The sequence below is a fragment of the Lygodium microphyllum genome, chromosome 19 (assembly GCF_053477565.2).
Source record: "Lygodium microphyllum isolate KBCC chromosome 19, Lygodium_microphyllum_v1.1.10, whole genome shotgun sequence".
Classification (NCBI taxonomy): Eukaryota; Viridiplantae; Streptophyta; class Polypodiopsida; order Schizaeales; family Lygodiaceae; genus Lygodium; species Lygodium microphyllum.
In genome coordinates this window covers 93,324,702-93,351,642 of record NC_141153.1, presented here as the reverse complement: position 1 = coordinate 93,351,642, position 26,941 = coordinate 93,324,702, and positions in this window count along the sequence as shown.

The following is a 26,941-nucleotide window of genomic DNA, read 5'->3' as shown; positions in this document are numbered from 1 at the left end:
CGCTCCTGAAGTGCAATTCGTAGGCTAGGCACGAAGAATTCTACGGGGAGAATTGCTTCAGTTCCGTAAGGGGGTCTATCCAACGGCCATTTTGTAAGCTGTATGGTAAGCCTACAAGGCTGCCATCAACTTGTTATCCCAGTCGCTGCATGAGGCCGAGACTACCTTGGCTAGGATGTTGACAAGAATCTTATTTGTGGATTCTGCCTGGCCATTTGCTTGAGGGTAGTATGGAGAGGATTTCCAAGATGGATAATTAGGAAGGTGGATAGGAGATGAGATATCACTTCATTGATGAAGTGTGTCCCCTAGTCTCACTGACTAGTTTGATGGGGCATCTGAATCGTGAGATTACCTGCTCCCACAAGAACTTGGCAGTCGTTCGAGCATCGTTCTTTCGGGTTGCTCTCACCTCTACCCACTTTGTTAGGTAGTCTGTGGCCACAATGACGTATTTGGCCTGAGAATACTATGCAACGGGGCTAATGGGTCCCATGAAGTCGATTCCCCATTTTTCGAATGGTTGTCGTGCAATGATTGGGGTCAACTCCATTTGATCCTTGTGAATCGGGACCTTCGTCCGTTGACATTCTTCACAATGCTTAACAAATCGTGCGGCATCACGAAATAGCGTTGGCCTTAGGGCTTGTATATATAAAGTTCAAAAAGTGAATGGAAGCTCATTCTTTGGTGTGTGGCTAACAAGAGACCTTTCTTCTTCCTTTCTTCCCTTCTCTTGGCTTGTGTGTGTGCTCTTGAGGGAGGGAGTGTGAGAGTGTGAGGGAGTGAGTGTGTGGGAGTGAGGGAACAAGAGACCTTTCTTCTTCCTTTCTTCCCTTCTCTTGGCTTGTGTGTGTGCTCTTGAGGGAGGGAGTGTGAGAGTGTGAGGGAGTGAGTGTGTGGGAGTGAGGGATCAAGAGGGTGAAGCTCTTCACCATCTCCACTTCTCTTCTTCTCCTTCCTTCTCCTTGCTCGCGCAAGCACGGCCATGGTGGATGGAGCTTGATGGAGGAGGCTTGAGGGAGCTTGAGCTAGCATCAAGGATCGTGGAGCTACCGGTGTACATGAAGGAGGAGACAACTCATTTCATCATTGAGTTAAGCTCACTACATTTGTACGTTTGAAGGCACGTCGGCTATGTGAGAGGTAGCCATTAGATCTCCCTTGGAATGCTTGAAGCAATAAGCGGTCCATGGGTCTTGGCGGTTGAGCGAGAGCTCCCACATTTTGGTTCCATTGCTGGGACCAATGGATTCAAGCTTGAGCACTTGCGCGCCTCATATCGAGCGTCAAAGTAAGGGATACATCCCTGAACCGGAGCTTGAGATAGGTAGGAAGTTGGGGCTTTTGATCTTCTATACAAGTAAGTATTCTGGTTATTTTGGTTTTTTAATGATTGGGAAAGAGGGGGATATCTTTTCAGTCATTTGGTTTTAATTCAGGTTGCATTTAGCATAGGATAGGATTACGAAATCGGTTTGGAGAAGCATAGGGTTATTGTTGTAAAACAGGGAAAAACAGGCACAAATTAGGATGAATGAGAAAAAAGAGCGGTTGGAACGATTAATACCGGCAAGGGAGTGATTGGGGATGGAAAAACCCTTCTTGGGAAGGGGTTTAAGGGCCATGGGACTGAAGAGGAGCTAATTTTTCACCATAGCAGTGAGAGAGAGAGAGAGTGTGTGTGTGTGTTTTCAGCATTGATTCGATTCGACCTTGCCATTGGGGAGTTCTTTGCATGATTCAGGTACATCCTAACCTCCCTGTTGTGTATTTGTTGTGATCTGGAAAGGCGGTGTGCTTGGTGTTTGTGTGGATTGTTAGATTAAACGAAATCATTCTCAGCGCGGCCGTCATCGCACATGCCTTGGCCCATCCAAGTGGATTGGGTTTAGGTCGAGTCCCGAAATTAGACCATTCAACCCTCGGCCCACTCAGATACTAAGCTCTTGGCCAACCCACTCGAACAAGTTACCATTCAGCCCGGCTGAATCACCCACTCGGCCCATTGTACTCGGACGCCCTTCGCTCAGCCCGTCCGAATCAAGCATTCAGACCAATTTGTCATTCGGCCCTCAGCCCAGTGTCCTGTATTCAGCCCTCGGCCCACTTTTGTCACTCGGCCCACTTTTGTCATTCAGCCCAGTTTTGTCATTCAGCCTTCGGCCTGCAACTGTCATTCGGTCCTCAGCCCGCTCGGCCCTCGGACATATCTATTCGGCCGTCCAAGGTCACCACTCAGCCCCTATAACTCGGACGAGTTGGGCCGAGCCAAACTGTTGCACATCTTGTGGAATTTTACACCAGACCTAGCTAGATCTTAACGGTGCTAACCTTTGTGAGCCACCCCGATAAGCCGGAACTCGATTTTGGCTCAAGAAATAGACAATTCCACAAGACACAGCTGCTTAGCAGTTAGAATAGGTTGTCGAGAGAGTCAACGCCTTAATGATAGCTAGTGGAGACCTAGACAGACAATTGGAGCCTAGTGTAGGACTAAGTGAATAGCAACAGAATACTTGGCTCTACCCGACCTCCTTAGGCTTATCGACAGCTTAGCAGATCAAGAGGACCTAACCATGTCGAAGGAAAGCTCAGACTGCAGGGAGAACAAGGAATTTGACTTAGGAGCTTTTCTAGAAGTGATCCAGCAGTTGGTGAGTAGCTATGACTCTTACGCTCGATGTGAGCACTGTGGTAGAGTGGAAGAAGCCATTATAACCTACTTAGAGAAGGAAAGAAAACTAGCCCACAAAGCATTGCGAGGCATAATGGAATACAACCGGGACCAGCAGACTAGGAGCTTGAGATAGAATGCAAAGATGAGAGAGATACAATGAGTGCTAAACCTAGTGGGCAGAAATCAAACTGACCATGTGAGAGCGCTAGAAGGAAATTTGATGCTAAGTGAGCTTCTCACAAAGTGATTGCTAGACAACACAGCAACAGAGCAGAGCACTGCAGCATTGGCCACATCACTACTAGCGGGGTTGGGGGTGAGCCAAGGCTCCAAGAGCCAGCCTAAGATACCAGTGGTCACAAAGTAGCTTGATAAGTACCAGCCCTAGGACAATCCATACCGCTTTATAGAGCAATTTGAATAGGTCTGCAAGGCCAATGGTCTCACCGACTTGACTCAATGTTCTCAAGCATTTGGGCTTTGCTTGGGAGACAAGGGTCGGACTTGGTACATGAGCCTAGATGCCACGGAGCGAGTAAACTTCAATGGATTGAAAAACCTCTTCATTAAGAGATTTTCCGAGCCCGGATACTCGGATAACTTGCTAGTATGCCTTATGAACATCAAGCAGAAGGAAAAAGAGGACATCCGTGACTATGTGACCCATGTAAGGAGTCTCTTTAAGAGAATTCTGATGGGCAAACAACCAACCAAAAGAGTAGTGTCGACGGTATTTATCAGTGGAATACAAAATGAAGAGCTGTATAAAGCCCTGGCAGGCAACTCAAGCTTGCAGAGAGACATGCTAGCAAGTGTGTTCGAAGAGGCCATTCGGGTTGACGACCAATTGAAGGAGATAAGCTCTAGGAACTTGACCCAAGACAAGAACCACTCAAGAAGTTTGGAGAGAGCTTTAGCATCCGACGAGCGATCAAGCACAAGCACTCAAGATAAGGGAAAGGTTGCAGACACCAACCAAGAATTGGCTGACATGAAAATGGAAATAGCCAAGATGCAAGAAATGCTAAGACAACCAACACGATCACATGTCCAATGCATGTACTGTGGTGGGAGCCAATTGTCGACCGAGTGTTAAGACCCCAGGTCGCGGCCTTGTGCTAACTGTGGTAGGTTTGGTTACAATAGTGTGCATTGTAGATTACTTAGAAGATTTTTGTACTCACAACCATACAGTCAGCCGTACCTAGCAAGCAGGCCGCAACAATTCTTCAGAAGGGGAGTGCCGTTGGCCCTCCCTGTGCCAAATGATACTAAGCCGCCTGCCCCTAGAATGGATATAAATCCTAATGGCATACCCAGACCATCGGGCCCCTTATGTGGCACATCCGCCAAGAGATGCTCCAATCCACTACGTGGAAGAGCCAAATGAGGAGGAGCCTTACCTATGCCCTTATGTCTCGCATGATGATGAGGGCAATGTAGTCCTTATGGACTATCGACCAGTACTGGTGATGGCGCTGGGTAGGGGACGAGGTAGAGGCCTAGGAGGGCAGACCGAGGAACCAATCATGTGTTAGACTTGTGGCCACCTGGGACACATCTCATCACACTATCCCAAAAGAGAGCAATAGAATAGAGACAAGGCTGACCTCAAGTGTCCTGACTGCAGAATCACTCATCTTTGCATTGACTGTCCAAAGCAAAAAACACCCTCAAACTTAGCTAATGTGCCATGTGTCCCATTGGGGATGTTTGGTGTCGAGAATTTGGACGATGAAGCTACACCTATACCATTACATGTCATGACCCGTGCACAAACGAAGCAGGCTGGCATGTCACTGCCCGGCCCTAGCAAACTTGGAGCAGTCTTAATAGGGAACAAGAGCCATAGATGGAGGAAGAAGAGACCCGAAGCTAAAATCACGCTGAAAATTAAGAGTGCCACAATGCTACCTGCTGGAAAGAAAGTCACTTATGTTGAAGCAGAGACATCAGTCCCGAAGACTACTGAAAAGGAAAGCGTTAAGGTAGGGGAGTACCCCGACCTGAAGTGCCAAACTAGAGACCATTGAGAAGGTGAAGGAGTGGGTAAAGGAGGCTTAGGAACACCTGAAAGATGCGGAGCCCATCTTGGAGGATGAGATCAAGATCTCTCTAGCATCATCACACCGCTCTCACCCTCTCTGCCAAAACCTAGGGATGCGACAGTGCCACAAGCAGTACCACTTAGGCAAGGCCTTGACTCTATGGGCCAGCAACCTAGCCAGGGGTGCTGGCTAGGATGATCCAAAATAGGAGAAGGACGGGCAGCCAATGACCTCCTTACCACTCTAGTGACCACCCCGGTGATGGTAAACCTAGGAGAACTACTCAGCAGGCAACAACCAAGTCTATGGCAGGACCTGAGGCAGTGGGTTGAAGGATCACAAGAGCAAGCTACTATAGACCTATAAGAACATGATGTAGAGACACAAATACCGAGTTTAACGTTACACTCTGTGCCCAAATCCTTGCACATTAATGCTTTTTGGGAAGGCATTGAGAAACATGCAGTCTTGCCAATCTCAACCCTAGGCGACATAACAAGGAAGGGGATTGTAGACACAGGTCATTGTACTGAGTCATGCAATGCTCCTGACTTGGGGCAACCCACCTATCGAGACTACTAGGTTCAATGTCACTTTAGCTAACGGAATGAAAGTGAAGCCATTTGGGGTGCTAAAAAACTAGCCGATAAGAATTGTTGGAATCCAATTCTTGGTTGACTTTATAGTTATGAAGGGAGTGGACTATGGTGTTCTATTGGGTCGACCCTGGATGCGCAACACCAGAGTGATAGAAGATTGAGGGAATGGTTTCATTTTCCTAGGTAATAGAACAGCGGTCGTGAGGGTAGAAATGGACTCCTACAAAACTACACCAGTTGACCTCGATGCCATCTTCGCGGTGCTCAAGGGTAGTACCCAGATTAGAAAATCATATGGGCCCCTAACTAAGTATATCCCATGTCCTGAGACGAGCGAGACTGGATGCATATCCTTGCTACCATTGACTTGCCGTTCTCAGACGATGAGGAGTGCGGACAGGCCCTTAAGATGATCAAAAAACCCAAGAATGCACCCTCAATGCCAATCTGCATGATGGCAAGAAACCTTCACCCAAGGCCCACCAACCCTATCACCTTTCAAGTGCCAACCAACTGGAGGGAGCTTGAGGGGGTCGTAGAGTATTTGATCGGCAAGCTAGCAAGCAATCCAGTAGCAAACTTCAAGCCACTCCAAGATCTCTTGAATGAACCAAGGTGACGATGGGCTAGGGTGCATGACCTAAACCTCAGGTACAATTGGGCCCTGATTCCCAAATAGCCGCACGAAACAGACCAAGACCTAGGAGATGATGAGCGGTCAAATAAAGATACTTCCAATGATGACTACAAGGATCGTCGCTACTTCAGTATAACGAAGGTGAGGACGAGGTACATACCATAGAATATGACACTGAAGGACGAGTGATAGAGCATATATGGGCAGACTCCAGGCCGAAGAGAAAGAACACCTTCGGAATAGAGCAAGGGGTCATGCGCATGGATTGTGACCCTGCTTGGTTGGAACAAGTAAGAGCCATAGATCTGGAACAAGCAGTCCTAACCCAACCAGCAGGTAACACACCAGTGCTTAAAACAAAGTCACCCTCCGAGTTGCGACCACTGGGGGAGACTACCTCATCTAGCAAAGGCAGAGAATTCAATTCTGAGTTGGAGGTAAGCTCAGGCAGCTACCCGAAAATACCGAGGCATCCCAAGACTATCCGTACCAAGGGGGACCTGCCCATCCACGTGAGGCACAGACGCTTGAAAGAAGAAAGGGCAGACCAGTCTAAGGATGCAAGAGTGGACGAACAACAAAAACCACATGACCTCCCCAGAAGGTTTACGAGATTCAAAAAGGGCAATAGGGTAGTGATTCTGCTCGGCACAAAATATCAAGGGAAAACAAGTGAACCCACTGAAGGGCCCGGCAAGGTCAAGGAGGTGAACCTAGCCCTGGATGGGGAGACACCCCGACCGGTCTTCATTGTCGATGACTTGACAAATAAGGAGGAGACACGTCTCGTTGCCCTCTTATGAGAGTATGTAGACATATTTGCTTGGTCCTTAGAAGAGCTCAAGGGGGTAGATCCAAGTGTAGTAACTCACAACATACCCTTGACGCCAGATGCAATGCCGGCCAAGCAGCGACCGTACCCCATGAATCCAAAGCATGCTCATCGACGAGCTGATGAGAGCGGGGTTCATCTACGAAATTGAGCACACAGACAGGGTATCACCTATAGTCATTGTAATGAATAAGAACGGAAAGATTAGGGTATGTGTCAATTACAAGAAGGTGAATATTGCAACAAAGAGAGACAACTATCCATTGTTGTACACTGAGCACATGCTCGAGAGAGTGGTGGGCAAGGAGGCCTACAGTTTTCTGGACGGCTTCTCTGGATACAATCAAGTGCAGGTGCATCCCAACGATAGGCATAAGACTGTATTCGCTACTGAGTGGGGGGTCTTCACCTACATAGTCATGCCCTTTGGCTTGACAAACGCTCCAGCCACCTTTCAATGCCTTATGTGCACTATATTTAAAGGCATGCTCAGGAAAGGGTTGGAGGTCTTCGTCAATGACTTGTGTGTTCACTCAACCTAGAGAGAACATTTAGATAGCCTTCGATGTTGAGATATCGAGCTCCACTCGTGATACGCCAAGGTGACCGTTGTATATTTATGTCACCGACTTGTCAGTTGTAGACGCGGTTGGTACACCGCCCATGAATAATAGCTACATGATAGCTATCCTTATCTACTCTAGTTCGTGGCTCAGTTAGTATGCCACCTTAGTTAGTTGAGTTTGGTTTGAGACCCATATATAGGGTTCTTCTATTTCTTTGTATGAGACTTCTTTTTGGCTTACACAACAAAGAAGAGAAAAACTGTTTTCAGCCTCCACCCTTGTGTGTATTCCCCCATTGTGCAAGCAAGAAAGCTACAAGTGAGACTCCTTCCTTCTCTCCCACAATCCTGACATGGTATCAGAGCCTTGTTCGTGGTAAGGAGCTCAAGAAAGAAAGCCAAGCTTGCGGTGGTCTGGTAAGAGGAGCAGTGTTGCTTTCATTTTCTGTTTTGGGAGCAGATCTCTGCAGGTAGCACAGCCGGAAATTGGAGGAGTGCATTGTCTCAGGTTGAGACGCCCTTCGCGGTGAAGCAAGAGGGCAGTATATGCTGCGGGACAGGGCTTCAGCCCTTGACGACCCTGTTTTTTTGATTTGAGGCCATTTCGGGGCCTGTTTTGGAGGCGGAAGTTTTCTGCATGCACTCAGGAAAAGGCCCTATTTTATGCTGTGCGACCACTGTTCTACAGGTCGGTGAACAATTATTGTAGAAATTGCATCGTATGCTTGTGCGCAGAGACATTGGGAGTTTCAGAATCATCCTTGGTTCTTGTTTATGCAAAATCGTCACTAGGAAGTGACTGTGTGGTCAAATACCACTTTCGCCAGTTTTGCAGATTTGCCCTTATGAGGGTGAAGCTGAGTTTTTGCAGTGACAGAATTTTTTGTAGTGTTCTGTAATGGCGTCTGATTCTCTTTCACAGATTGTAACTGAAAAACTTGACAAGAACAACTTCCAGGCATGGAAGTTTAGAATGACGAATTTCCTTATGGGAAAAGGATATTGGGAATTTGTTGCAGGAAATGAAGAAGAACCAGTTCTTCCTGATGTTCCCAATCAACAGCAAATGCATGCATTCAAAGCATGGCATGAGAGAGCCAGGAAAGTTATGTACTGGCTGTCTATCAGCATTTCAGACTCTATGATTGTGCATATTCAGGATGCAAGTACGCCAAAGGAGGCATGGGATACTCTGTCAAAGATGTATAGCACAAATACGCAAGCCAGGAAAATGCAGCTCAAGCAAGAGTTGCACAATGTGCAAAGAGAAAATATGAGCATCAATGACTACCACATGAAGGTGAAGAAGATTGCAGATGCACTTGCTTCCATTGGGTCGCCAGTGGAAGATGATGATTTAGTTTCTGTGACCTTGAATGGTCTAGGAAAGGATTATGCACAGTTTCGAACATCCATTTCAGTTCGTGAAAGATTTTCTGATTTTGAGGAGTTGATTGCTCTTCTAATTTCTGAGGAGCAGAGAAATGGTGGTGCATCTTCTTCAGGAGGAACTTCAAAAGAAACTGTCTTCTACTCAAATGCTGGAAGAGGTAGAGGCAGAGGTAGAGGAGGCCGATTTGGAGGCCGTGGTAGAAATCAGAATATGCAGCAAACTCAAGAAAACCAGTCCTATGGAGGAGGACGTGGTAACTCTAGAGGCAGGGGGAGCCAAAGAGGTCGTGGTGGATGGCAAAGAGGCCAAAATGCAAACAGTAATGTTGAATGCTACTATTGTGGTAAAATGGGTCATATGGCTAAAGACTGCTATAAAAAGCAGAATGACATCATGAATGGAAAACTGCAACAAGAAAATTATGCATCTTCTAGTAGACAAGGTGATGACAGAATTGAGCATTTGTTTATGGTGCAGCACATGAACAATTCTGTGACAAGTGCAGAAGAAAACAACGATGTGTGGTATGTTGACTCAGGTGCATCAAACCACATGACAGGTCATGCAGAATGGATGGAGGATGCAAGGAAAATGGAAAAACCAGGATTCGTGGAGACTGGTGATGATACTGCACATCCGATTGTGCAGATTGGAAAAATTCCTTTGTCTATGCAGGATGGGAAAAAGAAATACCTGTCCGATGTATTTCATGTCCCGAATATCACCAAGAATCTGGTTTCTGTTGGTCAAATGGTTGAACAGGGCTTGCAGGTCAGATTTAATCCTCATGGATGCTTTGTTGAGGATATGAAAAATAAAGGTCGCTTGATAGCAAAAGGAAAGAAGAAGGGCAGAATGTTTACGTTGGATGCAGATATGTCTGAATTGAGTGCAGCAATGTTTGCATATGGGACCGGTGTAGTTGCAGATATTGATATCTAGCATAAACGCATTGGTCATGTTAATGTACAGCGACTTAAATCAATGCAGGCCCAAAATATTGTTGCAGGATTGCCTAGATTCAAGGTTGCAGAAATGCATAAGGTATGTGAAGCCTGTCAGTTTGGAAAACAGGCAAGGAAACCATTTCCTAGACATGTTCAAGAGAGTAAGAAGCCATTGGAATTAATCCACTCTGATGTGTAGACTACTAAAGCTGCATCTCTTGGAGGCTGTCATTATTTTGTTACTTTTATTGATGACTATAGCAGAAAAGTTTGGGTGTATTTTATGAAAAAGAAAAGTGAAGTTTTTGGGCATTTCAAAACTCTTAAAGCTATGGTTGAAAAAGAAACAGGCCTGCAAATAAAATGCCTAAGGTCAGATGGAGGGGGAGAGTACCTCTCAAATGAGTTTGCAAGGTTCTTGCAGGAGCATGGCATAAAGCAGCAATATTCATGCAGTCATACCCCACATCAAAATGGAATTGCAGAAAGAAAAAACAGACATATTGGAGAGGTGTCTCGTGCCATGCTCAATGAAAAAGACCTGCCAGATTTTTATTGGGCTGAAGCAGTTGCTACAACAGTCTACATAATGAACAGGACTCCCACTGCAGCAATACATGGAATGACTCCAGAGGAGAGGTATACTGGTAGGAAACCAGATATTTCTCATTTGAAAATTTTTGGTTGCATTGCCTATGTACATGTGCCAGATGAGTTGAGATCCAAGTTGGATCCAAAAGCTGAGAAGTGCATCTTTATTGGTTACTCTCTGCAGCAAAAAGGGTATAGATGCTATAACCCTTCTACTCGTAAGTTTACAGTGAGCAGAGATGTTGTTTTTGATGAGATGAGTAGCTGGTATAAACCAATAAATGTGATTGATGATGCAGATGCACAAAATGGTAATGCTGCACAGAATTCACAGCAGCAGTCACAAAATATTAGTGGACCTGGAGCGTCCTCTAGCAGTGGTTCACATTCTTCGCCATGGACAGGCAGATTGAGATCAGGAGAATCTTCTCAAAGTAATGCAGATAGTGGTATAGAGGTATCACGAAAAGGAAAAGAGAAGGTTGATCAGCCCATGTTTGATGTGAATGCAGGTCACTCTTATGTGGATGGTGAATCCAGTGGCTCAGAACAGAGCATTGATGATGAGTTGGGTATTCCTTCTATTGTTACACCTGGAGTAAGGAAGACCACGGATGTTTTGAGAGCACCTGGGAGTGAACCCACTTTGCGCAGGTCTACCAGAGTTAGGTATCCTGTGGATAGGCTGAAATATGATGGATTTACAGCCATTCACTATGCATATATGGTCAAGGTGATACAGGAACCAGAACCCACTTCTTTTGAGCAAGCCATGGGAAAAGAAAAATGGGAGAAAGCCATGGATGAAGAAATGGATGCCTTGGAAGCAAATGCCACATGGGAATTGGTACCTTTGCCTAAAGGTAAGAATGCAATTGGCTGTAAGTGGGTTTATAAGGTGAAGCACAATGCAGATGGTTCTGTGAACAGATACAAGGCAAGATTAGTAGTCAAGGGGTATGCACAAACATATGGCATTGACTATGAAGAAACATTCAGTTCGGTTGCAAGGATGGCAACCGTAAGAGCAGTCATTGCTATGGCTGCATCAAAGGGATGGTCTTTACATCAGATGGATGTAAAGAATGCCTTCTTGCATGGTGATTTGCAAGAAGAGGTCTATATGGAGCAGCCACCAGGTTATGTGCATGCTGTTCATCCTGAGTTTGTTTGCAGGCTGAAGAAAGCCTTGTATGGCTTGAAGCAAGCACCTAGAGCATGGTTTGACAAGATAGGACAGTATCTTGTCACTATTGTCTTTCAGATTTCCAAGGCAAATTTCTCACTTTATGTGAGAAAAATAGAGAAAGGTATTATGCTACTTGTCATTTATGTTGATGATTTGATTATGACAGGTGACAGTGATGAAGATATCCTTCATGTGAAAATGCTATTGAAGCAGAAGTTTGAGATGAAGGATTTGGGAGAGCTGCGTTATTTCTTGGGCATTGAGGTGATTAGATCACCAAGTGGGATACAGCTCTTGCAAAGGCAGTATGGATTGGACATGCTGTCCAAATATGGGATGACAGGCTGTAAGCCTATTTCAGTTCCTTTGGAGCAGAATGTGAAGCTGAGCGCAGATGCAGGTGAGCTTCTGGAAGACCCTACTATGTACAGACGCATAGTAGGAAGCTTGATTTATATGACTATTACCAAGCCAGATTTGAGCTATGCTGTTGGACTGGTAAGTCAGTTTATGCAGGCTCCAAGGAAACCGCATTTGGATGCGGCTAGACGCATACTCAGGTATGTGAAGTCCACATTGCAGTATGGACTATTTTATGAGACTGGGGTTCAGATACAGCTGCATGGATACACTAATGCTGATTGGGCTGGTAGTATTTCTGATAGACGATCTACCAGTGGATACGTGTTCTCTTTTGGGAGTGCTGCAGTCACTTGGAGCAGCAAGAAACAGCCTACAGTTGCCTTGTCGAGCACAGAGGCTGAGTACAGGGGTGCAGCAATGGCTGCATGTGAGGTAGCTTGGTTGCATAAGCTACTTTATGATATGCATCAGTCTACAGATGGGCCAGTTGTCATTTATTGTGACAACATGAGTAGTATACACTTGGCAAATAACCCAGTCTATCATGCTAGAACAAAGCACATTGAGTTGCATTATCACTATGTGCGGGAGAGGGTTTTACTAGGTCTTATTGATCTAGTTTATATCAGCACAGAGGATCAGGTAGCTGACATATTTACGAAGGCATTGGGCACAGAGAAGCTGCGCAAGTTCAGAGGCCTGCTTGGTGTGCAGGAATTGGGATTGAGCTCGAGGGGGAGTGTTGAGATATCGAGCTCCACTCGTGATACGCCAGGGTAACCGTTGTGTATTTATGTCACCGACTTGTCAGTTGCAGACGCGGTTGGTACACCGCCCATGAATAATAGCTACATGATAGCTATCCTTATCTACTCTATTTCGTGGCTCAGTTAGTATGCCACCTTAGTTAGTTGAGTTTGGTTTGAGACCCATATATAGGGTTCTTCTATTTTTTTGTATGAGACTTCTTTTTGGCTTACACAACTAAGAAGAGAAAAACTGTTTTCAGCCTCTACCCTTGTGTGTATTCCCCCATTGTGCAAGCAAGAAAGCTACAAGTGAGACTCCTTCCTTCTCTCCCACAATCCTGACATTCGAGTGGTCTTTGAATGGTGTCGCCTATATTGCCTCTCCCTGAACCCTTTAAAGTGCCAGTTCTGGGTAAAGCACAGATGTATCCTAGGGCACGTGGTGTCGAAGAATGGCATCGCCATGGACTTTTCCAAAGTCAGGGTCATGATTAATCTTCCACCTCCGACCAACTATAGGGGAGTGCAATGCTTCTTAGGTCATACGGGGTATTATCGACGATTTGCACTGAATTATACATTGATTGCTAGACCTTTGTACAAGCTATTGATTTTATTCGAATGGACTGAAGAGTGCCAACACGCGTATGAGGAGCTAAAAAAAGCCTTGACCACAACATCGATTCTGCGAGCCCCGGATTGGACCATTACCTTCCACGTGCATATTTATGCTTCTAAATTCGATGTAGGGGGAGTGTTGTGCCAAGCAGGCAAACACAATCTCAACTATCTAGTAAGCTTTGCCAGCAGACAACTCACTGAGACTGAGATGAATTATTCGACAACAGAAAGAGAAGGTCTGGCCATGGTGTTTGCCATGAAGAAATTTTGGCATTATTTGTTGGCCACTCCTTTCACCTTCTTTGTGGATCATCAAGCCTTGCTATATTTAGTAAGCAAACCTTGTGCCACAGGCTGCATAGCCCGATGGCTCCTTTTGCTTCCAAGAATTCAACTTCTCCATGGTTGTACAAAAAGGGAAACAACACTACATGGTTGACCACATGTTGTGCATCCCCACGAGAGAGGCCGCTAGACAAGGTATCGTAGATGATTTGCCAGACACGCACTTGTTTATCTTGTCAAGGGAAAGAGAGTTGTTTTGAGCCAACTTGATGCCATAATGGGCAAATGACATAGTCCAAGTGCTTTTGAATGGACTACCTGAATGACCAATGGAGGAATTAGATGGCTCATCTTTAATATCCAACCCTATCACTTGATAGCAGGTCAGTTGTATAGGCTAGGGCAAGAAGGCTTGTTGCGCAGATGTGTATGAAAATACAAGATGCAGGAAGTGCTCTTAGGAGCAAACAGTGGAATCGTGGGAGGACACTTTAGCGGAGAGATAATAGCCCGCAAGGTGTTGCTAGCTCAACTGTAGTGGCCCACACTCTTCCACGATGCCGCACTATTTATTAAGCACTATGACGAGTGTCAATGGACCAAGGTCCTAATTCTCAAGGATCAGATGGAGCTAACCCCGATGATTACACGACAACCCTTCGAGAAATGGGGAGTCGACTTCATAGGACCCATTAATCCTATGGCACAATACTCTCAAGACAAGTATATCATTGTAGCCACTAACTATCTAACGAAATGCGCAGAAGCATGGGCTACGCAAAAGAATGATGCAAGAATGACTATCAAATTCCTATGGGAGTAGGTAATCTCACAATTTGACTGCCCCATTGAATTGCTAGCGACCAAGGCACACACTTCATTAATGAAGTGATTGCATATCTTCTAGCTACCTTTCTGATTATCCATCGGAAATCCTTTGCATACTAACCTCAGGCAAATGGCTAGGTAGAATTCACCAATAAAATTCTAGTCAATGTCCTCACCAAGGTGGTCTCTATGTCACACAGCAACTGGGATAACAAGCTGATGGTAGCTTTGTGGGCTTACCACACAGCCTACAAAATGGCCGTAGGCCAGACACCTTTTAGGTTGACCTATGGAATGGAAGAAATTCTACCTGTAGAGTTCTTCGTTCCTAGCCTGAGAATCACACTTTACGAAAGATGGGAAGGAAAGGAAGCATGGAGGCAACATCTAATTAAACTCGAACGCCTCTCAGAAACACGCCTCCTAGGTACCCATGCGCTCATATGCGAGAAAGCATGACACAAAAGCTGGTTTGACAAGCATGTCAAGCAGCGCGACTTCGAACAAGGTTACTTAGCGCTCCTGTATTCTGTTAAGGGGCATAAGTAGAAAATGAAGTTTAAAGGTCTAGGGCCCTTCAAGGTTCATGTATCCAGCCAAACCGGTAATGTCAAACTCGAGACTTTGGAAGGCAAGGGTGTAGGCTTCTTTAATGGCAGTCGCATCAAAAAGTATTACCCCCCATGCACCCCTTGCACAAACCACCTATGTTAGAACCACAGATCAGATTACGGGTGGCCACAATCACGGAGATTGACGAGGAAAATGAGGAAATCGTAGAACTTGCCTACCTCCGCATCACAATCACTACCAAGCAAACTTGCACTGTTAGCGCTTTAGTTGATGATGGAGCAGACTTCAATGTCTTAACCCACGATCATTGAACCCATATTGGCAAACCACAACTACAACCCACTACCGCCAAACTGATCTCGTAGGGGGGGCCCTCATACACACTCCTAGGGAAATGCAGGGTTACTATCGAGTCTGCGAGCATACCAATGACATTTTATGTGTTGCCGAACACGAAAAATGCATGCACAAAATCTCTGTTGGGTTGAACCTTTAAAAAGAAAGCTTGTTCAAAGAGTAGAGAGAGAGAGAAAGGGAAAGACTCCATATCCATGAGCCTTCAGGCTCTCAAGCTCATTCCTTCATTTCCACACACTAAACTGAAAAGCACACACCCTCTACAAGATAAAGTGACCTAGTGTAAATGTAGACTAGACTGACTAACTCTAGTCAGGTCACTGACTGATTACTAACCCGACTTATTTAATATAGTCACATGTAGACAGCTGTACACACTAGCTGTCATAGATGTCGGTCATAGATGAAGACACACACTGACAGTGAGCTTGATTTCTAACACTCCCCCTCAAGCTCAAAAACAAAACTCAAATCATCTGCATCACTCCAAGTAGCTGTCTAAAGTGAATGAACTTATCTTTACCAAGTGATTTGGTAAAGATGTCTGCTACACCTGGTCTTCAGTCTTCACATGCTCCAAGTTAATCTGATCTGCTAAAACCATTTCCCTGATGAAATGGTAGTGAACCTCAATGTGTTTTGATCTTGCATGATAAACAGGATTTCTTGCTAACATAACACTGCTCAAATTATCACAGTATAGCTTGACTTTGCTGTCCAAGTGTACTCCCAAGTCATTCAGTAACTTTTGTAACCACTTAGCTTCACAGGCTGCTAAGGCCGCACCACGATACTCTGCTTCCATACTAGACAGTGCAACAGTAGGCTGTTTCTTACTCTGCCAACTGATCATGCTACTTCCCAATCCAAATGCATAGCTGCTGGTTGACCTCCTGTCATACGTGCAACCAGCCCAGTCAGCATCAGTGTACCCCATCAAGTCAAGGGGTTTCCCATATGCATAAAACAGCCCATGATCTGTGGTACTCTTTACATATCTCAGAATTCTTCTGACTACATCCAAGTGTGGTTTGCGAGGCTTCTGCATGAACTGACTGATCAGCCCCACAGCATAACTCAAGTCAGGTCTAGTGATCGTGAGATAGATCAAGCTGCCTACCATCTGTCTATACATAGTAACATTCTCAATCTCTGTCCCAACATCAATCTGCAGCTTGACATTCTGCTCCAAAGGTGTATCCATAGGCTTGCAATCAGCCATACCATATTTCTATAACATGTCATGAGCATACTGCTTCTGTAGCAGCCATATGCCTTGAGGTGTAGAAACAACCTCAATCCCCAAAAAATATTTCAGCTCTCCAAGATCCTTGACCTTAAACTCAGCCTGTAAACATGTCTTTATTTCTGCAATCCCATTTTCATCATCTCCTATAATGATTAAGTCATCAACATAGACAACTAGAAAAACATAGCCACTATCTGTCTTCTTCGCAAACAGACTATGATCAGCATCTCCCAATCGGAAACCATGTTGCTGTAAATAACTGTTGATGCGAGCATTCCATGCTCTGGGTGCCTATTTCAACCCATATAATGCCTTTTTCAGCCGACATACATGTGCTGGAAATTCTGGATGTACATAGCCTTCAGGCTGTTCCATGTAAACCTCTTCCTATAATTCTCCATTGAGAAATGCATTCTTTACATCCATCTGCCATAGTTTCTAGCCTCTAGCTGCTGTCAAAGCAATCACAGTTCTAACTGTAGCCATCTTTGCTACAGGGCTGAAAGTCTCCTCATAATCAAGACCATACTGCTGCGCATACCCTTTTGCAACCAGCCTGGCCTTATATCTTTCCAATGATCCATCTGATTTACATTTTACCTTATACACCCACTTGCATCCAATAGGTGTTTTGCCCTCAGGCAACTGTACCAAATCCCATGTAAAATTTTCAGCCAAAGCTGAATATTCCTCATCTATAGCAGCACACCAATTCTCATCTGAAACTGCCTCATCAAACTTACTTGGTTCTCTAAAACCTGTTACTTTCGTCATATAAGCATAATGACAGGCTGAATATCCAGTGTAAGTATACCTGTCAACAGGTCATCTGACCCTCTGTAATCTCCTGAGCTGTGGCTCACTGTGAGCTTGCCTCTCATGAGGCGGCACATAACGGCTCTGTCTAGCACCTGGCGTCATAACAGACGGAATCCCCAATTCACTATCTAAGCTGTCACTGCTAGATGAATCATAGCCTGCAGTGAGTGGACCTGTTACATCTTCAAAAACCTTTTCTTTTCCCTTATCTGCTCTCCCCCTCACTGACATATCCGTGTTAGTGGATGCAGTAGTGCGACTCCGTAATCGTCCTGTCCAAGGACTCACTGTAGATGATACATCACCTGTCTGACCAGTCATGGAAGTACTCTCTGCAGGAGTATTTTCAGCATGACTCATACTGGGTGAGCCATCAGTAGGCACTGCAACAGGATTCCCATACCATGATGCTAACTCATCAAATACCACATCTCTGCTTATGAGTGTCTCATGCGTAGAAGGTACATAACACTTATAAGCTTTCCGTTCCTGTGCATATCCAATAAACACACTTTTCACTGCCTTAGGATCCAATTTCTTCCTCTTCTCATCTGGTATATGCACATATGCAATGCTGCCAAATACCTTCAAGTGTGAAATATCAGGTTTATGACCATACAGCCGTTCATACAGAGTGACATCATGAATCCCTGCTGTAGGAGTTCGATTCAGCACATATACAGCAGTCACCACTGCTTCAGCCCAATAACCATTTGGCAGACATTTTTCATTCAGCATAGCTCTAGCTGACTCCATCAAAACCCTATTTTTCCTCTCTGCAACACCGTTTTGCTGCGGTGTATAACTGCATGTGAGCTGTCTTCTGATCCCATGTTTAGCAAGATACCTGTCAAAGTAGTTTGAGACATATTCACCTCCTCCATCTGATCTCAAACATGATATGTAACAACCCAATTCATTTTCAGCATGTTTCTTGAAGTCTTTGAATGCATCAAACACATCATCCTTATGTTTCAAGATATAAAGCCAAGTGTACCTGCTGAAATCATCAATAAATGAGACATAATATCGTGCACCGCCAAAGGAAGCATTATGTGAAGGACCCCAGACATCAGAGTGTACCAACTGTAAAGGCCTAGTGCTGGTTTTTTACATGTCTCATGAAAGGAAACCGTGCCTGCTTCCCAAACTGACATGCAGGGCATACATGACCAAAATCATTATACTTGAATTTGGGTAATCCAAGTACTACTTCTATCTGCTGCATAGATTTCAGCTTTTGTACATTGACATGTCCGATTCTCTTGTGCCAGATCTCTACATCTCTGATGGCACTCTCATCATGAGCAAACATAGCTGCTTTAAGTTCAGGAATGGTCGCTTCCAAAGCAAACATCCTGCCATCCCTTCTGCCCTTGGCAATTAGCTTGCAGCCATTTCCATACTCCTCAATGAAATATCCATCCTTGTTAAACCTCACTTGCAGATTCTGTTCTGCCATATGACCCACAGACAACAAATTCTTTGTTATGGTCGATACATGTAAGACATCATGCAGGCCTTTCTTCTTGCCATCAGGCATCATCAATGGAACAATCCCTTTATGCTTTATGTCATGTTGGGTATCATCTCCAGTACATACATGACCATGTGTACCTGCAATAATCTCATCAAACCACTCTCCATGCGGGGTCATGTGGTTTGACGCTCCAGAGTCAATGTACCATTTGTCATCTCTATCATGTCTCGATGGATTTTTAGATACATGCTGGATGGCAAAGAGTCTATCAACTGACTCATCATGAGCACCACTGGAAGATGCATAGTGCCCATGCTGTCTGCCCTTTGCCTTCATATCTCCTTGCTTCTTGTAACAATCCTTTGCAATATGCCCATACCGGCCACAATAATGACAGTCCTTGTCCCTGTTGGACTGATCAGACGACTGCCATGAACCAGAACCACCACCTCTACCTCGGGGTGATCTCCCCCTGCCTCTAAACCCACCAGATCCACGCTGGCCTTGTGTATTTACACCATGCCAATTACTCTGCTGCTGCTGCTATCCATAAGTATTACGAGTGTCACCACGACCTCGAAATGAACCACGACCTCTAGATCCTCTGCCACGCTGGCTAGAGTACAACACAGTGTCTCTACTCTGAGATGCACTAGAACCTGTATTCAAACCAAGTTTGACTTCCTCATGCAGCAACAAAGCAACTAGCTCTTCCCAGCTAGGGAGCTCTTCTCTGACAGAAATGGAAGTGTCAAAAGCTTTGTACTCTTTGCCTAAGCCATTCAAAGCAACAGCAATCATATCATCTTCTGATACACTTGAGCCAATAGTAGCAAATTGATCAGCTATGGTCTTAATCTCCGTGGTATACGTTTGGATGCTCTTGCCATTCCTAGACATGTTGTTGAACTGCTGTTTCAACAGGATCTTTCTTGCATGTGTCATGGTTCCATAATTTTTCATCAGTATGTCCCAAGCATCCTTCGGAGTCTCACATCCAGTGATTTGAATTACCATAGCATCAGATATACATAAGGAAAACCAATGCAACACCTTGCATGCTCTTTCATTCCATAGCCTGTAGGCTCTTTTCTGTTCATTTGTTGGGTTGTGTGCAGGCAACTCAGGAGCAACTTCATCTCCTGTACATAAATCCCAATAACCTCTGCCAACCAGAAAGTTTTTCATTCTGAATTTCCATAATGTAAAGTTCTTATTATCCAACTTCTCTCCAACTATCTGAGTGATATTGTCAGTCCCATGTGCATTAGCCATGATGCAATAGACTGTCTATCAAGTGCCTGACTCCCTGCAGTCCAATAAGTATGACTGACTAAGTTCAGTCCGTAACAGTTTATGACAGTTTTCTGCACTAAATTGCAAAAAAAAACCAGGGTATTTCAGCCCACTGACACCCCAAAACAACCCACAAACAAGTGGTCTCAACTATAGATATAACTGTCAATACATAAGCTATGTGTTTACTTCAGCTTAAGCTTATGTAACCTCACTGCCAGGTACATACACGCAGTCTGAAAACTGTAAACTGTGAGTAACCAGCAACAATTTCAAGTCCAAAACTGAGTGTGTCAACAAATTCAGTTTCAAGTTGCAGTCAACCAGAATTCAGCATACCAAGCTCCAAGCAGCTCCAAAATGTCTTTTGACCATGTCATACATTTACTTTGTAGTGGCAAGTTCAATACATGAGCATCTGAGTAGGCATAGACAACCTGTCTTCATTGACCAATGGCATAAACCTCATGAGCTGTTTGTAATTAACCAGGACAGTGTAACTGCATTTATTTCAGCTTCAAAATTCAGTTTTCAATTATGCTCATTTCTTGCTTCAATTCTCCATGCATTCAGCATGTATAGGTCAGTTCATATAGATGATGGAACCCCCAAGATGACCTGTATTGCTTCAGTAATGCACAGTACTTGTCATTGACTGTGTATGACAGTTTTCAGCCTGTCATTGATTTTCAGATCTGAGTATTCTGTCATTGACTGTGTATGACAGTTTTCAGCCTATCATTGATTTTCAGATCTGAGTATTCTGTCATTGACTGTGTATGACAGTTTTCAGCCTGTCATTGATTTTCAGATCTGAGTATTCTGAGCAAGAGATCTCAGCTCCAAGATATTTGATCCAATGTATACATGCTTTGACACATTCTTGTGCTCCAAAGATGCCTTCTGAGTGTAGTACAAGGCTCCTGTGTGTCAGTAATGACTGAATGCATGCTATCCATTCATGTTTACAGCAGTTCAGAAATGATTACAAGTCTGTGTCTGTCACTCCAGCTCATAACAGAGCTCCCACACAAGCATTTACTCCTTGCACACTTCAAATACCTTCAATAGTGAGCATACATGCTCTATGAACCTTGTCCAGGTGCCCCACTGAAGATTGACAGGTTGTTGTCCACTCAGATCAGCAGTCGCAGATTTTCAAATACAGGTTGCTATCCATTCAGATCAGCAGGCGCAGATTTTCAGATACAGGTTGCTGATTTTCAGGAGGCAGTCCACGATTTTCAGAAGGCAGTCCACGCTGATTCCTTCCTTTGACTATGGCTTCATTTGCAAGTGTCCATCTTCTTCCTCATTCCTTACTTCCATCTCCTTTGCACTACAAGTTGTCATGCCCATTCTCCCACAGCCTCATGGATGAGGCTCTGATACCATGTTCAAAGAGTAGAGAGAGAGAGAAAGGGAAAGACTCCATATCCATGAGTCTTCAGGCTCTCAAGCTCATTCCTTCATTTCCACACACTAAACTAAAAAGCACACACCCTCTACAAGATAAAGTGACCTAGTGTAAATGTAGACTAGACTGACTAACTCTAGTCACTGACTACTAACCCAACTTATTTAATGTAGTCACATGTAGACAGCTGTACACACTAGCTGTCATAGATGTCGGTCATAGATGAAGACACACTGACGGTGAGCTTGATTTCTAACAAAGCTCACTACAATGTCGATTATGAGTCGCAATGTATCCACATAGCCATTGGCAATGTCCGCATAGTGGCAGCCTTCAGCAAGGGTTGCACGACCCCCACAGACCCGCAATGCCACTAGTAAATACATAGCCAGCCAAGTCCAAGGAGGAGTGTTGTGATTTGTCGTACCCTTCCAGGCCTTTATGCCAGCAACCAACTGAAACCATAGTCGATGCCCATAAACATCACTTAAGGTGGGTGCCTAAACGTCAGACCCTACCAGCCACACACAATCGGCCATGCCTTTGCAAGGCTCACACCACAACCCCAAAACCTAGGAGGCCGAAACAAAGCTACGCACAGCGACGGGTAGTAAAGCCGCACTCGGTTCCTAAGACCCTATTGCAGGCACAAGGTTATTATGAGGGTAATGCCCGAATATGGATCCCTAAGTCTAAAGCAGCCCAGAACACCAATCAAGTGCCACCTGCACGAGTAATCGTACCCCACCATGCAACTGGTCAAGGCCTAACGTTGCAAAGGACTTGAGTCACCAAGCACATTGACTCGCAACGGATTATGCACACGCAGATTGACCAAATCTATCAGCCCAAACGTTAGCCTACTGTTTCCAAACCAGTCTCACACGACTTAATCAAGATGCAAGAGGCCACACCCCCAAGTAGGGACGTCCCACTTGTAGTCCAATCATCTGAGCCTGCCGGGCAAGTGACCCAACCGCAATCTCAAGAACAACCGAGCCTGCAACTATCTGCTACCCAACTCTCTATTTTGGTCAGATCTCAACCACCCGCAGGCCTTAGACCCTCCTATGAGTGAATATCATTCTTGTCATTGGCCGCAGATCTAGCCAAGGGCACGGGGGATGATGTCATTACTTGCCTCAAATGCTTAGATACCACATTCATGTCGCTCACTCTAAGTTATGAATGCTTGGACTTGAACCTCTTACAAGAGCCCTTTGCAACAGAAATTCGTACAATGCCTTGTTTATGGGACACACTAGATTTTGCATTTGTCAAAGCACACCACTCAGCTGCAAAGTTGCTCTGCACTGAGATATCTATAGAGCAAGTCATCAAACAACAGCTCATCACATCATATGATAAGCGAGCCTCTTTTTCCATCACTGATCGAGAATTAAAGGAGTTAAAAAGGCTTGCTGATACCGAATTCCCATTCCTACGGAACTGGTATGCCCTTCGATTACAATGGGAACTCAAGGGATGCCAAATAATGACCAACACTGAGCAACAACGAGCCATCAAGACATTGGAATATGACCCAACTTGTGTCTCTCCCACCTCTAGTATAGGGTTTTAACCACTATTTGTGAACGACCCCTAGAAGAGCACATCAAAGGACACCCTTACCTTGACCGCCTCTTGATAGAGGAAGAGTTACATCTCGCTAGTCACATTGATTCCGATGACGTCTTGATAGATGTCCTTACTTACATTACACACGTGGGTACCCAACCCTTTGATCTGGACCGTGATACTCAGCTAGAGTACAATCTAGACTTCTACGCTTGGCTCATGCGAAGGTAAACACTCGATCATAATCTAACAATCAGGGCCTACTAGCTTCCAATCCTAGGAAGGATTCTCCCCAGATGCGGAAGAGAAGGGGGGTAAGGTAAGGTAAGGTGAGAAAGAGAACAAATCAAAATCAAGCAGACACATAAACACGTGAGGAAAAGCCACACCGCAATGGAAACCTCAGTTAACATTTAAACACAGGAAGAAAAGGAACATATTAGTTTGTGGATGAGCAAAAATGTCACGAAAAAGTTGAATTAAAGTGCGGAAAAGTCTGAAAGGAAAGTTTATGTTGGAGCTTAAATGTTTTCATTCAACGAACACAAAGCCTTTCTTTTCAACAAGTAACTCTTTCGCAAGCACTAATGGGAATGATGATTTATGATAGGAATGAAAGATGTCGCAGCAAGATCGCACTCTCATTGACTCCCTTTCACGGAGGAAGAGAGAGCGCAGTATGGCATCACCCTGGAAAATTGGGCTTATAGTCAGCTAAAATTCTGCAACATTCACAACCTTGAGAAGGTGGTGGCCAAGGAGCATGCTGCAAGGAGAACAGTGGAACAGTGAAACCTCCACAAGTACCTAGAGAAGTTTTCACATGGACCTAATCACACAAAGTGTGTAGAATTCTTGAGAACGTACAACCCCGACTAAGAATGTGGAATGGTGACGATGGGAAGGGGGACAATACCCAATATGTGTAGGTACCACTAAACCAGGCCTTAGTGGAGAAGGCATTGAACCTAAGGTGGAGAAAAAACGTAAGAGGGACGTGTATGCTTTGCTAAAGATGAAGAGGGAAGAAGTTTTGACAAATGACGGCATCAGCACACAGGATATCCCCGATGCTGAGATCCGCATGCAGGAAAAGTTGGTGCACTCCCTTTTCTCCAGCCAACTCTATAATTCCCTCATGCACCGGATCAGTGTACTTGTGCTAGAGAATGTGGAAGCCCACACCTTGGATGAGGTGGATTGGAATGGCTACGTGTGCAAGACAATAGACCAAGTAGCCAAAGCCCTAGCCCTGGGCAACAGATAGGCAAGTGGCTTCTCCCTCTTTTTCCACTCCACCACCTCTCTCAAGGATTTCTTTTTGGCTATTAGGCCTGAATGGTTGATTTTTGATGGATTTTGAGTGATGATTTTTTTTTTGAAGTGTTTGAGTATGTTTCAGATGTTATTGATTATTTTTTGGAAGCTCATGATGATTCTTAGTAGAAATATGAGGCTCTGTGATGTTATGATAGGTTCTGTTGAGGTTCTTATTGGTTCTGTTACCTTCTGTTTTGTTCTGATTTTCTTCTGTATGAAGCATGGATTGATGATTGATGAAGGTTGGGGTCTTTTGAAAATCTCATTGAATGTTTTTTTTGATAGTTTGGAATGCTTTTAGTATGAGTTATGTGGTTTTGATGTTTTTTGTTGACCTTTTGTAACCCTCTGATGAGCTTCTGTAGAGCCTCTATTCCTACTCCGTTTTTGTTTTGTTTTGTTATGTATGCTTCTGTAAGTGTTTTGTGGAATGTATGTGTGACTTTGAAATTTTTTTCTAGACTTGGATAGAGGTGAATGTAAGTTCAAAAGAGCTCAAGGAAGTGGACGAAGTAGCTGTTGAAGACTCAAGAGAAGACTGAAGTGAAGTGACAGTAGTGAGTTATGAGGAGTCACTGTAGTGGCTCTAGTGACCTTTCATATCAAACACACCTCTTTGAAGGCATATCCACGACCTAAGAAGGATTATTATGAGTGATTATTGAGTATTGTAGTGAGGAGATGATGTACTATTGATTGAGAGAGAAAGAGAGAGTCAGAGATAGCCAATTCTATGCAAAACAATGTATCTTTCTATAAGAGACTACATTTGCTGGGAAAAAGCCCTAAATATCTAGAAGAAAATATATGAATATACAGAGGTGTGTAAAAAAAGGTTATATCCCCTCTAAAAATAGAAAAAGAAAGAAAGAAAAAGGTGTGGAAAGGATAGAATTCCGGACTGTGTATGTCTCATTTAGTTGATTTAAGATCAGTTGGGAATCCCCTTTTACTAACAGCCATCGAACACCACCTTTCTTGGTAATGTTTAGTCCCATAATCAAGGCTTTATACTCTGCCATGTTGTTAGTGAATCCTACCCTGAGATAAATAACTAAATTCATTGTAACTCTACGTCAGGGATCTCGGATAACTACTCCAACACTCCCTTTTTTATTAGGGTCCCTGGACGCTCCATCAAAGTATAATGTATACGTCCAAAAAGGTTTTACATAGCTTAGAGGGTGAACTGACGGATCCATCCCACCTTCTTTATTAAACTCAACAAGGATGCTTGTCAAAATTTGTAAGCAGTGATGGCAGAAAACTTTGATTTCCCACACAAAGGTACCGTCTTCTTGCTCAATCACTTTGTATCCTTTCCTCCACCAGATAAGCTTCCCCTAATGATATCTTTGCTCTAGATATGGGTGCTCCAAATAAGGGATTAATCGCCCCATCAACCAATTTAAGCTCTCCTGTATGCATCGGATCAGCCCCAACATGGACCTGCAATGCATTTAGCACGTTAGTATACTAAAAAATAATAAGGTTTAATCTTATTAAGATTAACCTTATTTTTAAATTCCACTCCCTATAGATTAGCTAGTAAAGATGTGGACTTATTTTTACCTATCCTAACTACCTTGTAAGGGCCATTCCATCTAGGTTCTAACTTCTCGAGAAATAGCTCCCTATGTGCATCATAGTATAGAACTAACTGTCCTTTCTTAAAGGTATATTTCTTCGCTTTTAGATCATGCAACCGCTTCAACCAACACTTAGCTACCTCCTGGTGCAATAGATTCTGCAATTTAAGCTCATCCAAGTGGACTATAGTCATAAACCGCTCGAATAGGGCAACTTCGTCACCCAAAGAATGATTTATTGTGAATCTAATGGTCGGCAACTCAATTTCTAAGGGCAAGACACACTCCTCCCCATAAAATAATTTGAATGGGATGTGGCCAATGGCTCATTTAAATGTCGTGTTATACGCCCACACCTTGTATCCCAGTCCTGTTTCTTTTCAGAGACTATCTTGGACAAGATACCCATAAGCTACTTATTGGTACTTTCAACTTGTCCATTTTCTTGTGGATTATAGGGGGTCATCTTGTTATGCTTAATTTTCCATGATTCAGTCAGAATTTTAATCACCTTGTTTAGGAAGTGAGTTCCACGATCTGATACTATTTCCTTTGGCAGACCGAAACGGAAAATGATCTGCTCGAGTAGGAAACTAATAATCTCTTTTACATTGTCCTGCCTCATTGCTCGTGCTTCTAACCACTTTGTAAAGTAATCAGTTGCTACTATAATATATCTCTTCTGAGTAGTAGACGATGGGGTAATAGGACCCACAAAGTCGATGCCCCACTTCTCAAATGGAAGTGTAGCCATAATCGGAGTAAGTGGGTGCTTCCTATTCTCTCTACTGTCATATCTTTGACATGTATCACATCTCTTAACATACTCAAACGAATCCTGGAAGATGGATGGCTACCAATATCTAGCTCTTAAAGCCTTTTGTGTCGTCAACCACCCAGCAAAGTGCCCTCCACAAGCAGAGTCATGGCACTCCT